The sequence below is a fragment of the Vicia villosa genome, unplaced genomic scaffold (genome assembly GCF_029867415.1).
Source record: "Vicia villosa cultivar HV-30 ecotype Madison, WI unplaced genomic scaffold, Vvil1.0 ctg.001555F_1_1, whole genome shotgun sequence".
NCBI classification, from domain to species: domain Eukaryota; kingdom Viridiplantae; phylum Streptophyta; class Magnoliopsida; order Fabales; family Fabaceae; genus Vicia; species Vicia villosa.
This window is the reverse complement of record NW_026705663.1, coordinates 1-16,809: the sequence shown is the minus strand read 5'-3', so window position 1 is coordinate 16,809 and position 16,809 is coordinate 1. Positions and strand designations below refer to the sequence as shown.

General features: G+C 29.3%; 7 non-coding genes across 7 annotated transcripts; all 7 read left to right on the top strand.

The window, feature by feature from the left end:
* Window positions 1-225: 225 nt before the first annotated feature.
* TRNAF-GAA (transfer RNA phenylalanine (anticodon GAA)) lies at window positions 226-298 on the top strand. The gene has a single exon. It is a non-coding gene; the product is annotated as a tRNA-Phe (tRNA).
* A 2,449-nt stretch (window positions 299-2,747) lies between these two features.
* On the top strand, window positions 2,748-2,820 carry TRNAF-GAA (transfer RNA phenylalanine (anticodon GAA)). The gene has a single exon. It is a non-coding gene; the product is annotated as a tRNA-Phe (tRNA).
* A 2,450-nt stretch (window positions 2,821-5,270) lies between these two features.
* On the top strand, window positions 5,271-5,343 carry TRNAF-GAA (transfer RNA phenylalanine (anticodon GAA)). The gene has a single exon. It is a non-coding gene; the product is annotated as a tRNA-Phe (tRNA).
* A 2,450-nt stretch (window positions 5,344-7,793) lies between these two features.
* On the top strand, window positions 7,794-7,866 carry TRNAF-GAA (transfer RNA phenylalanine (anticodon GAA)). The gene has a single exon. It is a non-coding gene; the product is annotated as a tRNA-Phe (tRNA).
* A 2,450-nt stretch (window positions 7,867-10,316) lies between these two features.
* On the top strand, window positions 10,317-10,389 carry TRNAF-GAA (transfer RNA phenylalanine (anticodon GAA)). Its single transcript has one exon. It is a non-coding gene; the product is annotated as a tRNA-Phe (tRNA).
* A 2,450-nt stretch (window positions 10,390-12,839) lies between these two features.
* Window positions 12,840-12,912, top strand: TRNAF-GAA (transfer RNA phenylalanine (anticodon GAA)). Its single transcript has one exon. It is a non-coding gene; the product is annotated as a tRNA-Phe (tRNA).
* A 2,449-nt stretch (window positions 12,913-15,361) lies between these two features.
* TRNAF-GAA (transfer RNA phenylalanine (anticodon GAA)) lies at window positions 15,362-15,434 on the top strand. The gene has a single exon. It is a non-coding gene; the product is annotated as a tRNA-Phe (tRNA).
* Window positions 15,435-16,809: the final 1,375 nt, after the last annotated feature.

Sequence of the window (16,809 nt, the reverse complement as noted above, 5' to 3'; positions counted from 1 at the left end):
TAGGTATTTGTTTAAGAAACCTTATTTTGTTTAAGACTCGTCAAGAAAACCAGCGTTAACCACATATGGAAATTGTGATTAACATCTAATTTCAGTCAAAATGTTGTAGCCAAATAACAATATTCTTCTTTTTTTAACTTATTTCATATCATCTGATTGTAGAAATTAACAAATTAATGTAACATTCACATGAAGTCATTGCTAAGCAACAAGAAAGAATAACTAGCGGGGATAGCTCAGTTGGGAAAGCGTCAGACTGAAGATCTGAAGGTCACGTGTTCGATCCACGTTCACCGCATTGTGTAAAACGTATTTATATTGAAATAAGGATGAAACAATTTTCTATATTTTTTTATATTGTTATATATAATACCTAAATGGGCCTACCAATTCTTCTCCTTTATCGATTTTTTAAAAGTTTTATCATTTTTGTTGATTAGGTTTTATTCTTCTTTCTTATCACGCATTCAGATGAATATTTGAAGTTTTTTATATAGTTGTCTTTAAACATGATATTTATCATGGTTTTTTAAACAAAAGCATTTAGGCACAAAATTTCACACACTATTTCTTTACAATAAATGATGTTTATTTAAGATATTGGCGTCTCCAAATAAACACTTTTTTATTCACAGATATCATTATTTTAACATTGCAGAAAATATTATTGGAACCTAGGTATTTTTCCCCAACTTTAAACTCCGTTGGTTGTAAAAGATTGATTTATAACTACAAATATATGATTACTATGCAATTAAAGTATAAGTCTTAATCATACTTCTTTATAAGACATGCAATTTCGACCAAGTATCTGTTTTGAGTCAAAAGCCATACAAATTTTCTAATGCAAATGTCAAGAGCTAGGAATCCCACAAAAAACCTATTTTTATGGGTAAGTAGAAGGAAGTGTACTAAGCTCTTTCATCTTTGAATAATCTTCATATTGAATAATAAGGAGTTAGTAAATTTTAGAAAGGAAGATGAATGTAGGTCTGGTGGCCTAGCTTTATTATGGGATAACTACTTTACAACATATGTAAAATGGTTATCTCTAAATTACGTTATCATGTGTGTTTCTTGTGAGTTGAATAATTGTGGTGCTACCAAGGAGGGGATGAGAGAATTAGGGATCGGTGGCCATGCTTGGAGTGGAGATAAAACAAACTTGTTAGATGATTTATTCTCTATCTCATAGTAACAATAATCTATAACGGATGGTCTTCAAAAAGCTGAATTCGGAATTCGTTTCTTTGAAAAAATAAAATGGGTAACTCATTCGATCCTTCTACTAATGACTTATTTCATAGCATCTTACAAAACAACTAATCTTAAAGATCCGAGCTTTATTTGGATACCTCTAAACATGGAAAATTGATAGTAGAGTTTGTGGAATATAAAATTGATATTAGTCAAAATTTTGTGTTCAATGAATGGTTTAAAAGAATCAAAACTTAAAACTTTATCACCTCCTAGGGGGGAAAATCACCATATTCCTATCTTATATGATATTCTCACAAACTTTGTTTGGAGGACCTGTAACATAAAGCCTGAGGGATTTTAGTAGATATGTTTTAAAGATGCGAATGACTCTTAAATTATGACGGAAGTTTCAAATTCTATTCCCATTTTAAACAATCACAAGGAAGTAATGTTATGTATGGATACGTTAAACAATACGGGCTCTAAGACTTTTGGGAACATTCTTAGACGTGTCAATTATTTCTTTTGGACTATTTGCCAAGTATTTCATGTGATGCATGCCAAAAGATGGACTTATCCAATTTAAATAAGAGATATTTGTACAAATCACCTTATTATTTTTTAGAAAACTATATATAATTTTTTCATTATAAAACTAGTCAAGGATTAAATTAGATTGTTGGATTTTCTGCGAGACTCGTCCAATAACTCGTAATCAACGTTTTATTGAAGTTGCTTGAACTATAGAACATTTCTCTACTAAATAACTTCTTATTAATTTATATTATTTCGACCAAATTCAACGTGATAGGCTTCATGCTACTGCAAAGAAGCTTTAATCAAATTCTAGGGCTTCATCAACTATTGAAACTGAGTGAAAATGTATCTTTCAATTGGAAGAAATTGCGGCTTATTTAAAAAAAAAATTTATGGTCAACATTTTGGATTTGATTATTTTTGTAAATTTCACTTTCACATTGGGATGACAATGTCTTCAATTACATTGAAGGCGACCTACTCGTATTGGAACCATTTAAATGGTTTTATTTTATTTCATAAAATTTTAAGGACAAATTAAATAACAAACTATTTAGTTAAAGCAATACTAATACGATAGAAAAAAAAATCTCAATTAGTTCAAGTCTAATGAATATTAAAATGTTGTGGAGCATTTTTACCACTCCCTTAACATAAATAACCAATATTTATAACATGATTAACAAAAACACTATTTGAATGACTGAAAGATAGATGTGAGTCTTTGAACACTTAAAATTTATAGTTAATGGTATTTAAATTAATTTTTCGTCGTGTTCAATTCATAGGTATTTGTTTAAGAAACCTTATTTTGTTTAAGACTCGTCAAGAAAACCAGCGTTAACCACATATGGAAATTGTGATTAACATCTAATTTCAGTCAAAATGTTGTAGCCAAATAACAATATTCTTCTTTTTTTAACTTATTTCATATCATCTGATTGTAGAAATTAAAGAATTAATGTAACATTCACATGAAGTCATTGCTAAGCAACAAGAAAGAACAACTAGCGGGGATAGCTCAGTTGGGAGAGCGTCAGACTGAAGATCTGAAGGTCACGTGTTCGATCCACGTTCACCGCATTGTGAAAAACTTATTTATACTGAAATAAGGATGAAACAATTTTCTATATTTTTTGATATTGTTATATATAATACCTAAATGGGCCTACCAATTCTTCTCCTTTATCGATTTTTTTAAAAGTTTTATCATTTTTGTTGATTAGGTTTTATTCTTCTTTCTTATCATGCATTCAGATGAATATTTGAAGTTTTTTGTATAGTTGTCTTTAAACATGATATTTATCATGGTTTTTTAAACAAAAGCATTTAGGCACAAAATTTCACACACTATTTCTTTACGATAAATGATGTTTATTTAAGATATTGGCGTCTCCAAATAAATACTTTTTTATTCACAGATATCATTATTTTAACATTGCAGAAAATATTATTGGAACCTAGGTATTTTTCCCCAACTTTAAACTTCGTTGGTTGTAAAAGATTGATTTATAACTACAAATATATGATTACTATGCAATTAAAGTATAAGTCTTAATCATACTTCTTTATAAGACATGCAATTTCGACGAAGTATCTGTTTTGAGTCAAAAGCCATACAAATTTTCTAATGCAAATGTCAAGAGCTAGGAATCCCACAAAAAAACCTATTTTTATGGGTAAGTAGAAGGAAGTGTACTAAGCTCTTTCATCTTTGAATAATCTTCATATTGAATAATAAGGAGTTAGTAAATTTTAGAAAGGAAGATGAATGTAGGTCTGGTGGCCTAGCTTTATTATGGGATAACTACTTTACAACATATGTAAAATGGTTATCTCTAAATTACGTTATCATGTGTGTTTCTTGTGAGTTGAATAACTGTGGTGCTACCAAGGAGGGGATGAGAGAATTAGGGATCGGTGGCCATGCTTGTAGTGGAGATAAAACAAACTTGTTAGATGATTTATTCTCTATCTCATAGTAACAATAATCTATAACGGATGGTCTTCATAAAGCTGAATTCGGCATTCGTTTCTTTGAAAAAATAAAATGGGTAACTCACTCAATCCTTCTACTAATGACTTATTTCATAGCATCTTACAAAACAACTAATCTTAAAGATCCGAGCTTTATTTGGATACCTCTAAACATGGAAAATTGATAGTAGAGTTTGTGGAATATAAAATTGATATTAGTCAAAATTTTGTGTTCAATGAATGGTTTAAAAGAATCAAAACTTAAAACTTTATCACCTCCTAGGGGGGAAAATCACCATATTCATATCTTATATGATATTCTCACAAACTTTGTTTGGAGGACCTGTAACATAAAGCCTGAGGGATTTTAGTAGATATGTTTTAAAGATGCGAATGACTCTTAAATTATGACGGAAGTTTCAAATTCTATTCCCATTTTAAACAATCACAAGGAAGTAATGTTATGTATGGATACGTTAAACAATACGGGCTCTAAGACTTTTGGGAACATTCTTAGACGTGTCAATTATTTCTTTTGGACTATTTGCCAAGTATTTCATGTGATGCATGCCAAAAGATGGACTTATCCATTTTAAATAAGAGATATTTGTACAAATAACCTTATTATTTTTTAGAAAACTATATATAATTTTTTCATTATAAAACTAGTCAAGGATTAAATTAGATTGTTGGATTTTTTGCGAGACTCGTCCAATAACTCGTAATCAACGTTTTATTGAAGTTGCTTGAACTATAGAACATTTCTCTACTAAATAACTTCTTATTAATTTATATTATTTCGACCAAATTCAACGTGATAGGCTTCATGCTGCTGCAAAGAAGCTTTAATCAAATTCTAGGGCTTCATCAACTATTGAAACTGAGTGAAAATGTATCTTTCAATTGGAAGAAATTGCGGCTTATTTTAAAAAAAAATTTATGGTCAACATTTTGGATTTGATTATTTTTGTAAATTTCACTTTCACATTGGGATGACAATGTCTTTAATTACATTGAAGGCGACCTACTCGTATTGGAACCATTTAAATGGTTTTATTTTATTTCATAAAATTTTAAGGACAAATTAAATAACAAACTATTTAGTTAAAGCAATACTAATACGATAGAAAAAAAATCTCAATTAGTTCAAGTCTAATGAATATTAAAATGTTGTGGAGCATTTTTACCACTCCCTTAACATAAATAACCAATATTTATAACATGATTAACAAAAACACTATTTGAATGACTGAAAAACAGATGTGTGTCTTTGAACACTTAAAATTTATAGTTAATGGTATTTAAATTAATTTTTCGTCGTGTTCAATTCATAGGTATTTGTTTAAGAAACCTTGTTTTGTTTAAGACTCGTCAACAAAACCAGCGTTAACCACATATGGAAATTGTGATTAACATCTAATTTAAGTCAAAATGTTGTAGCCAAATAACAATATTCTTCTTTTTTTAACTTATTTCATATCATCTGATTGTAGAAATTAAAGAATTAATGTAACATTCACATGAATTCATTGCTAAGCAACAAGAAAGAACAACTAGCGGGGATAGCTCAGTTGGGAGAGCGTCAGACTGAAGATCTGAAGGTCACGTGTTCGATCCACGTTCACCGCATAGTGAAAAACGTATTTATACTGAAATAAGGATGAAACAATTTTCTATATTTTTTTCTATTGTTATATATAATACCTAAATGGGCCTACCAATTCTTCTCCTTTATCGATTTTTTTAAAAGTTTTATCATTTTTGTTGATTAGGTTTTATTCTTCTTTCTTATCATGCATTCAGATGAATATTTGAAGTTTTTTGTATAGTTGTCTTTAAACATGATATTTATCATGGTTTTTTAAACAAAAGCATTTAGGCACAAAATTTCACACACTATTTCTTTACGATAAATGATGTTTATTTAAGATATTGGCGTCTCCAAATAAATACTTTTTTATTCACAGATATCATTATTTTAACATTGCAGAAAATATTATTGGAACCTAGGTATTTTTCCCCAACTTTAAACTTCGTTGGTTGTAAAAGATTGATTTATAACTACAAATATATGATTACTATGCAATTAAAGTATAAGTCTTAATCATACTTCTTTATAAGACATGCAATTTCGACGAAGTATCTGTTTTGAGTCAAAAGCCATACAAATTTTCTAATGCAAATGTCAAGAGCTAGGAATCCCACAAAAAAACCTATTTTTATGGGTAAGTAGAAGGAAGTGTACTAAGCTCTTTCATCTTTGAATAATCTTCATATTGAATAATAAGGAGTTAGTAAATTTTAGAAAGGAAGATGAATGTAGGTCTGGTGGCCTAGCTTTATTATGGGATAACTACTTTACAACATATGTAAAATGGTTATCTCTAAATTACGTTATCATGTGTGTTTCTTGTGAGTTGAATAACTGTGGTGCTACCAAGGAGGGGATGAGAGAATTAGGGATCGGTGGCCATGCTTGTAGTGGAGATAAAACAAACTTGTTAGATGATTTATTCTCTATCTCATAGTAACAATAATCTATAACGGATGGTCTTCATAAAGCTGAATTCGGCATTCGTTTCTTTGAAAAAATAAAATGGGTAACTCACTCAATCCTTCTACTAATGACTTATTTCATAGCATCTTACAAAACAACTAATCTTAAAGATCCGAGCTTTATTTGGATACCTCTAAACATGGAAAATTGATAGTAGAGTTTGTGGAATATAAAATTGATATTAGTCAAAATTTTGTGTTCAATGAATGGTTTAAAAGAATCAAAACTTAAAACTTTATCACCTCCTAGGGGGGAAAATCACCATATTCATATCTTATATGATATTCTCACAAACTTTGTTTGGAGGACCTGTAACATAAAGCCTGAGGGATTTTAGTAGATATGTTTTAAAGATGCGAATGACTCTTAAATTATGACGGAAGTTTCAAATTCTATTCCCATTTTAAACAATCACAAGGAAGTAATGTTATGTATGGATACGTTAAACAATACGGGCTCTAAGACTTTTGGGAACATTCTTAGACGTGTCAATTATTTCTTTTGGACTATTTGCCAAGTATTTCATGTGATGCATGCCAAAAGATGGACTTATCCATTTTAAATAAGAGATATTTGTACAAATAACCTTATTATTTTTTAGAAAACTATATATAATTTTTTCATTATAAAACTAGTCAAGGATTAAATTAGATTGTTGGATTTTTTGCGAGACTCGTCCAATAACTCGTAATCAACGTTTTATTGAAGTTGCTTGAACTATAGAACATTTCTCTACTAAATAACTTCTTATTAATTTATATTATTTCGACCAAATTCAACGTGATAGGCTTCATGCTGCTGCAAAGAAGCTTTAATCAAATTCTAGGGCTTCATCAACTATTGAAACTGAGTGAAAATGTATCTTTCAATTGGAAGAAATTGCGGCTTATTTTAAAAAAAAATTTATGGTCAACATTTTGGATTTGATTATTTTTGTAAATTTCACTTTCACATTGGGATGACAATGTCTTTAATTACATTGAAGGCGACCTACTCGTATTGGAACCATTTAAATGGTTTTATTTTATTTCATAAAATTTTAAGGACAAATTAAATAACAAACTATTTAGTTAAAGCAATACTAATACGATAGAAAAAAAATCTCAATTAGTTCAAGTCTAATGAATATTAAAATGTTGTGGAGCATTTTTACCACTCCCTTAACATAAATAACCAATATTTATAACATGATTAACAAAAACACTATTTGAATGACTGAAAAACAGATGTGTGTCTTTGAACACTTAAAATTTATAGTTAATGGTATTTAAATTAATTTTTCGTCGTGTTCAATTCATAGGTATTTGTTTAAGAAACCTTGTTTTGTTTAAGACTCGTCAACAAAACCAGCGTTAACCACATATGGAAATTGTGATTAACATCTAATTTAAGTCAAAATGTTGTAGCCAAATAACAATATTCTTCTTTTTTTAACTTATTTCATATCATCTGATTGTAGAAATTAAAGAATTAATGTAACATTCACATGAATTCATTGCTAAGCAACAAGAAAGAACAACTAGCGGGGATAGCTCAGTTGGGAGAGCGTCAGACTGAAGATCTGAAGGTCACGTGTTCGATCCACGTTCACCGCATAGTGAAAAACGTATTTATACTGAAATAAGGATGAAACAATTTTCTATATTTTTTTCTATTGTTATATATAATACCTAAATGGGCCTACCAATTCTTCTCCTTTATCGATTTTTTTAAAAGTTTTATCATTTTTGTTGATTAGGTTTTATTCTTCTTTCTTATCATGCATTCAGATGAATATTTGAAGTTTTTTGTATAGTTGTCTTTAAACATGATATTTATCATGGTTTTTTAAACAAAAGCATTTAGGCACAAAATTTCACACACTATTTCTTTACGATAAATGATGTTTATTTAAGATATTGGCGTCTCCAAATAAATACTTTTTTATTCACAGATATCATTATTTTAACATTGCAGAAAATATTATTGGAACCTAGGTATTTTTCCCCAACTTTAAACTTCGTTGGTTGTAAAAGATTGATTTATAACTACAAATATATGATTACTATGCAATTAAAGTATAAGTCTTAATCATACTTCTTTATAAGACATGCAATTTCGACGAAGTATCTGTTTTGAGTCAAAAGCCATACAAATTTTCTAATGCAAATGTCAAGAGCTAGGAATCCCACAAAAAAACCTATTTTTATGGGTAAGTAGAAGGAAGTGTACTAAGCTCTTTCATCTTTGAATAATCTTCATATTGAATAATAAGGAGTTAGTAAATTTTAGAAAGGAAGATGAATGTAGGTCTGGTGGCCTAGCTTTATTATGGGATAACTACTTTACAACATATGTAAAATGGTTATCTCTAAATTACGTTATCATGTGTGTTTCTTGTGAGTTGAATAACTGTGGTGCTACCAAGGAGGGGATGAGAGAATTAGGGATCGGTGGCCATGCTTGGAGTGGAGATAAAACAAACTTGTTAGATGATTTATTCTCTATCTCATAGTAACAATAATCTATAACGGATGGTCTTCAAAAAGCTGAATTCGGCATTCGTTTCTTTGAAAAAATAAAATGGGTAACTCACTCAATCCTTCTACTAATGACTTATTTCATAGCATCTTACAAAACAACTAATCTTAAAGATCCGAGCTTTATTTGGATACCTCTAAACATGGAAAATTGATAGTAGAGTTTGTGGAATATAAAATTGATATTAGTCAAAATTTTGTGTTCAATGAATGGTTTAAAAGAATCAAAACTTAAAACTTTATCACCTCCTAGGGGGGAAAATCACCATATTCATATCTTATATGATATTCTCACAAACTTTGTTTGGAGGACCTGTAACATAAAGCCTGAGGGATTTTAGTAGATATGTTTTAAAGATGCGAATGACTCTTAAATTATGACGGAAGTTTCAAATTCTATTCCCATTTTAAACAATCACAAGGAAGTAATGTTATGTATGGATACGTTAAACAATACGGGCTCTAAGACTTTTGGGAACATTCTTAGACGTGTCAATTATTTCTTTTGGACTATTTGCCAAGTATTTCATGTGATGCATGCCAAAAGATGGACTTATCCATTTTAAATAAGAGATATTTGTACAAATCACCTTATTATTTTTTAGAAAACTATATATAATTTTTTCATTATAAAACTAGTCAAGGATTAAATTAGATTGTTGGATTTTTTGCGAGACTCGTCCAATAACTCGTAATCAACGTTTTATTGAAGTTGCTTGAACTATAGAACATTTCTCTACTAAATAACTTCTTATTAATTTATATTATTTCGACCAAATTCAACGTGATAGGCTTCATGCTGCTGCAAAGAAGCTTTAATCAAATTCTAGGGCTTCATCAACTATTGAAACTGAGTGAAAATGTATCTTTCAATTGGAAGAAATTGCGGCTTATTTTAAAAAAAAATTTATGGTCAACATTTTGGATTTGATTATTTTTGTAAATTTCACTTTCACATTGGGATGACAATGTCTTTAATTACATTGAAGGCGACCTACTCGTATTGGAACCATTTAAATGGTTTTATTTTATTTCATAAAATTTTAAGGACAAATTAAATAACAAACTATTTAGTTAAAGCAATACTAATACGATAGAAAAAAAATCTCAATTAGTTCAAGTCTAATGAATATTAAAATGTTGTGGAGCATTTTTACCACTCCCTTAACATAAATAACCAATATTTATAACATGATTAACAAAAACACTATTTGAATGACTGAAAAACAGATGTGTGTCTTTGAACACTTAAAATTTATAGTTAATGGTATTTAAATTAATTTTTCGTCGTGTTCAATTCATAGGTATTTGTTTAAGAAACCTTGTTTTGTTTAAGACTCGTCAACAAAACCAGCGTTAACCACATATGGAAATTGTGATTAACATCTAATTTAAGTCAAAATGTTGTAGCCAAATAACAATATTCTTCTTTTTTTAACTTATTTCATATCATCTGATTGTAGAAATTAAAGAATTAATGTAACATTCACATGAATTCATTGCTAAGCAACAAGAAAGAACAACTAGCGGGGATAGCTCAGTTGGGAGAGCGTCAGACTGAAGATCTGAAGGTCACGTGTTCGATCCACGTTCACCGCATAGTGAAAAACGTATTTATACTGAAATAAGGATGAAACAATTTTCTATATTTTTTTCTATTGTTATATATAATACCTAAATGGGCCTACCAATTCTTCTCCTTTATCGATTTTTTTAAAAGTTTTATCATTTTTGTTGATTAGGTTTTATTCTTCTTTCTTATCATGCATTCAGATGAATATTTGAAGTTTTTTGTATAGTTGTCTTTAAACATGATATTTATCATGGTTTTTTAAACAAAAGCATTTAGGCACAAAATTTCACACACTATTTCTTTACGATAAATGATGTTTATTTAAGATATTGGCGTCTCCAAATAAATACTTTTTTATTCACAGATATCATTATTTTAACATTGCAGAAAATATTATTGGAACCTAGGTATTTTTCCCCAACTTTAAACTTCGTTGGTTGTAAAAGATTGATTTATAACTACAAATATATGATTACTATGCAATTAAAGTATAAGTCTTAATCATACTTCTTTATAAGACATGCAATTTCGACGAAGTATCTGTTTTGAGTCAAAAGCCATACAAATTTTCTAATGCAAATGTCAAGAGCTAGGAATCCCACAAAAAAACCTATTTTTATGGGTAAGTAGAAGGAAGTGTACTAAGCTCTTTCATCTTTGAATAATCTTCATATTGAATAATAAGGAGTTAGTAAATTTTAGAAAGGAAGATGAATGTAGGTCTGGTGGCCTAGCTTTATTATGGGATAACTACTTTACAACATATGTAAAATGGTTATCTCTAAATTACGTTATCATGTGTGTTTCTTGTGAGTTGAATAACTGTGGTGCTACCAAGGAGGGGATGAGAGAATTAGGGATCGGTGGCCATGCTTGGAGTGGAGATAAAACAAACTTGTTAGATGATTTATTCTCTATCTCATAGTAACAATAATCTATAACGGATGGTCTTCAAAAAGCTGAATTCGGCATTCGTTTCTTTGAAAAAATAAAATGGGTAACTCACTCAATCCTTCTACTAATGACTTATTTCATAGCATCTTACAAAACAACTAATCTTAAAGATCCGAGCTTTATTTGGATACCTCTAAACATGGAAAATTGATAGTAGAGTTTGTGGAATATAAAATTGATATTAGTCAAAATTTTGTGTTCAATGAATGGTTTAAAAGAATCAAAACTTAAAACTTTATCACCTCCTAGGGGGGAAAATCACCATATTCATATCTTATATGATATTCTCACAAACTTTGTTTGGAGGACCTGTAACATAAAGCCTGAGGGATTTTAGTAGATATGTTTTAAAGATGCGAATGACTCTTAAATTATGACGGAAGTTTCAAATTCTATTCCCATTTTAAACAATCACAAGGAAGTAATGTTATGTATGGATACGTTAAACAATACGGGCTCTAAGACTTTTGGGAACATTCTTAGACGTGTCAATTATTTCTTTTGGACTATTTGCCAAGTATTTCATGTGATGCATGCCAAAAGATGGACTTATCCATTTTAAATAAGAGATATTTGTACAAATCACCTTATTATTTTTTAGAAAACTATATATAATTTTTTCATTATAAAACTAGTCAAGGATTAAATTAGATTGTTGGATTTTTTGCGAGACTCGTCCAATAACTCGTAATCAACGTTTTATTGAAGTTGCTTGAACTATAGAACATTTCTCTACTAAATAACTTCTTATTAATTTATATTATTTCGACCAAATTCAACGTGATAGGCTTCATGCTGCTGCAAAGAAGCTTTAATCAAATTCTAGGGCTTCATCAACTATTGAAACTGAGTGAAAATGTATCTTTCAATTGGAAGAAATTGCGGCTTATTTTAAAAAAAAATTTATGGTCAACATTTTGGATTTGATTATTTTTGTAAATTTCACTTTCACATTGGGATGACAATGTCTTTAATTACATTGAAGGCGACCTACTCGTATTGGAACCATTTAAATGGTTTTATTTTATTTCATAAAATTTTAAGGACAAATTAAATAACAAACTATTTAGTTAAAGCAATACTAATACGATAGAAAAAAAATCTCAATTAGTTCAAGTCTAATGAATATTAAAATGTTGTGGAGCATTTTTACCACTCCCTTAACATAAATAACCAATATTTATAACATGATTAACAAAAACACTATTTGAATGACTGAAAAACAGATGTGTGTCTTTGAACACTTAAAATTTATAGTTAATGGTATTTAAATTAATTTTTCGTCGTGTTCAATTCATAGGTATTTGTTTAAGAAACCTTGTTTTGTTTAAGACTCGTCAACAAAACCAGCGTTAACCACATATGGAAATTGTGATTAACATCTAATTTAAGTCAAAATGTTGTAGCCAAATAACAATATTCTTCTTTTTTTAACTTATTTCATATCATCTGATTGTAGAAATTAAAGAATTAATGTAACATTCACATGAATTCATTGCTAAGCAACAAGAAAGAACAACTAGCGGGGATAGCTCAGTTGGGAGAGCGTCAGACTGAAGATCTGAAGGTCACGTGTTCGATCCACGTTCACCGCATAGTGAAAAACATTTATACTGAAATAAGGATGAAACAATTTTCTATATTTTTTTCTATTGTTATATATAATACCTAAATGGGCCTACCAATTCTTCTCCTTTATCGATTTTTTTAAAAGTTTTATCATTTTTGTTGATTAGGTTTTATTCTTCTTTCTTATCATGCATTCAGATGAATATTTGAAGTTTTTTGTATAGTTGTCTTTAAACATGATATTTATCATGGTTTTTTAAACAAAAGCATTTAGGCACAAAATTTCACACACTATTTCTTTACGATAAATGATGTTTATTTAAGATATTGGCGTCTCCAAATAAATACTTTTTTATTCACAGATATCATTATTTTAACATTGCAGAAAATATTATTGGAACCTAGGTATTTTTCCCCAACTTTAAACTTCGTTGGTTGTAAAAGATTGATTTATAACTACAAATATATGATTACTATGCAATTAAAGTATAAGTCTTAATCATACTTCTTTATAAGACATGCAATTTCGACGAAGTATCTGTTTTGAGTCAAAAGCCATACAAATTTTCTAATGCAAATGTCAAGAGCTAGGAATCCCACAAAAAAACCTATTTTTATGGGTAAGTAGAAGGAAGTGTACTAAGCTCTTTCATCTTTGAATAATCTTCATATTGAATAATAAGGAGTTAGTAAATTTTAGAAAGGAAGATGAATGTAGGTCTGGTGGCCTAGCTTTATTATGGGATAACTACTTTACAACATATGTAAAATGGTTATCTCTAAATTACGTTATCATGTGTGTTTCTTGTGAGTTGAATAACTGTGGTGCTACCAAGGAGGGGATGAGAGAATTAGGGATCGGTGGCCATGCTTGGAGTGGAGATAAAACAAACTTGTTAGATGATTTATTCTCTATCTCATAGTAACAATAATCTATAACGGATGGTCTTCAAAAAGCTGAATTCGGCATTCGTTTCTTTGAAAAAATAAAATGGGTAACTCACTCAATCCTTCTACTAATGACTTATTTCATAGCATCTTACAAAACAACTAATCTTAAAGATCCGAGCTTTATTTGGATACCTCTAAACATGGAAAATTGATAGTAGAGTTTGTGGAATATAAAATTGATATTAGTCAAAATTTTGTGTTCAATGAATGGTTTAAAAGAATCAAAACTTAAAACTTTATCACCTCCTAGGGGGGAAAATCACCATATTCATATCTTATATGATATTCTCACAAACTTTGTTTGGAGGACCTGTAACATAAAGCCTGAGGGATTTTAGTAGATATGTTTTAAAGATGCGAATGACTCTTAAATTATGACGGAAGTTTCAAATTCTATTCCCATTTTAAACAATCACAAGGAAGTAATGTTATGTATGGATACGTTAAACAATACGGGCTCTAAGACTTTTGGGAACATTCTTAGACGTGTCAATTATTTCTTTTGGACTATTTGCCAAGTATTTCATGTGATGCATGCCAAAAGATGGACTTATCCATTTTAAATAAGAGATATTTGTACAAATCACCTTATTATTTTTTAGAAAACTATATATAATTTTTTCATTATAAAACTAGTCAAGGATTAAATTAGATTGTTGGATTTTTTGCGAGACTCGTCCAATAACTCGTAATCAACGTTTTATTGAAGTTGCTTGAACTATAGAACATTTCTCTACTAAATAACTTCTTATTAATTTATATTATTTCGACCAAATTCAACGTGATAGGCTTCATGCTGCTGCAAAGAAGCTTTAATCAAATTCTAGGGCTTCATCAACTATTGAAACTGAGTGAAAATGTATCTTTCAATTGGAAGAAATTGCGGCTTATTTTAAAAAAAAATTTATGGTCAACATTTTGGATTTGATTATTTTTGTAAATTTCACTTTCACATTGGGATGACAATGTCTTTAATTACATTGAAGGCGACCTACTCGTATTGGAACCATTTAAATGGTTTTATTTTATTTCATAAAATTTTAAGGACAAATTAAATAACAAACTATTTAGTTAAAGCAATACTAATACGATAGAAAAAAAAATCTCAATTAGTTCAAGTCTAATGAATATTAAAATGTTGTGGAGCATTTTTACCACTCCCTTAACATAAATAACCAATATTTATAACATGATTAACAAAAACACTATTTGAATGACTGAAAGATAGATGTGTGTCTTTGAACACTTAAAATTTATAGTTAATGGTATTTAAATTAATTTTTCGTCGTGTTCAATTCATAGGTATTTGTTTAAGAAACCTTATTTTGTTTAAGACTCGTCAACAAAACCAGCGTTAACCACATATGGAAATTGTGATTAACATCTAATTTAAGTCAAAATGTTGTAGCCAAATAACAATATTCTTCTTTTTTTAACTTATTTCATATCATCTGATTGTAGAAATTAAAGAATTAATGTAACATTCACATGAAGTCATTGCTAAGCAACAAGAAAGAACAACTAGCGGGGATAGCTCAGTTGGGAGAGCGTCAGACTGAAGATCTGAAGGTCACGTGTTCGATCCACGTTCACCGCATTGTGAAAAACTTATTTATACTGAAATAAGGATGAAACAATTTTCTATATTTTTTGATATTGTTATATATAATACCTAAATGGGCCTACCAATTCTTCTCCTTTATCGATTTTTTTAAAAGTTTTATCATTTTTGTTGATTAGGTTTTATTCTTCTTTCTTATCATGCATTCAGATGAATATTTGAAGTTTTTTATATAGTTGTCTTTAAACATGATATTTATCATGGTTTTTTAAACAAAAGCATTTAGGCACAAAATTTCACACACTATTTCTTTACGATAAATGATGTTTATTTAAGATATTGGCGTCTCAAATAAATACTTTTTTATTCACAGATATCATTATTTTAACATTGCAGAAAATATTATTGGAACCTAGGTATTTTTCCCCAACTTTAAACTTCGTTGGTTGTAAAAGATTGATTTATAACTACAAATATATGATTACTATGCAATTAAAGTATAAGTCTTAATCATACTTCTTTATAAGACATGCAATTTCGACGAAGTATCTGTTTTGAGTCAAAAGCCATACAAATTTTCTAATGCAAATGTCAAGAGCTAGGAATCCCACAAAAAAACCTATTTTTATGGGTAAGTAGAAGGAAGTGTACTAAGCTCTTTCATCTTTGAATAATCTTCATATTGAATAATAAGGAGTTAGTAAATTTTAGAAAGGAAGATGAATGTAGGTCTGGTGGCCTAGCTTTATTATGGGATAACTACTTTACAACATATGTAAAATGGTTATCTCTAAATTACGTTATCATGTGTGTTTCTTGTGAGTTGAATAACTGTGGTGCTACCAAGGAGGGGATGAGAGAATTAGGGATCGGTGGCCATGCTTGGAGTGGAGATAAAACAAACTTGTTAGATGATTTATTCTCTATCTCATAGTAACAATAATCTATAACGGATGGTCTTCAAAAAGCTGAATTCGGCATTCGTTTCTTTGAAAAAATAAAATGGGTAACTCACTCAATCCTTCTACTAATGACTTATTTCATAGCATCTTACAAAACAACTAATCTTAAAGATCCGAGCTTTATTTGGATACCTCTAAACATGGAAAATTGATAGTAGAGTTTGTGGAATATAAAATTGATATTAGTCAAAATTTTGTGTTCAATGAATGGTTTAAAAGAATCAAAACTTAAAACTTTATCACCTCCTAGGGGGGAAAATCACCATATTCATATCTTATATGATATTCTCACAAACTTTGTTTGGAGGACCTGTAACATAAAGCCTGAGGGATTTTAGTAGATATGTTTTAAAGATGCGAATGACTCTTAAATTATGACGGAAGTTTCAAATTCTATTCCCATTTTAAACAATCACAAGGAAGTAATGTTATGTATGGATACGTTAAAC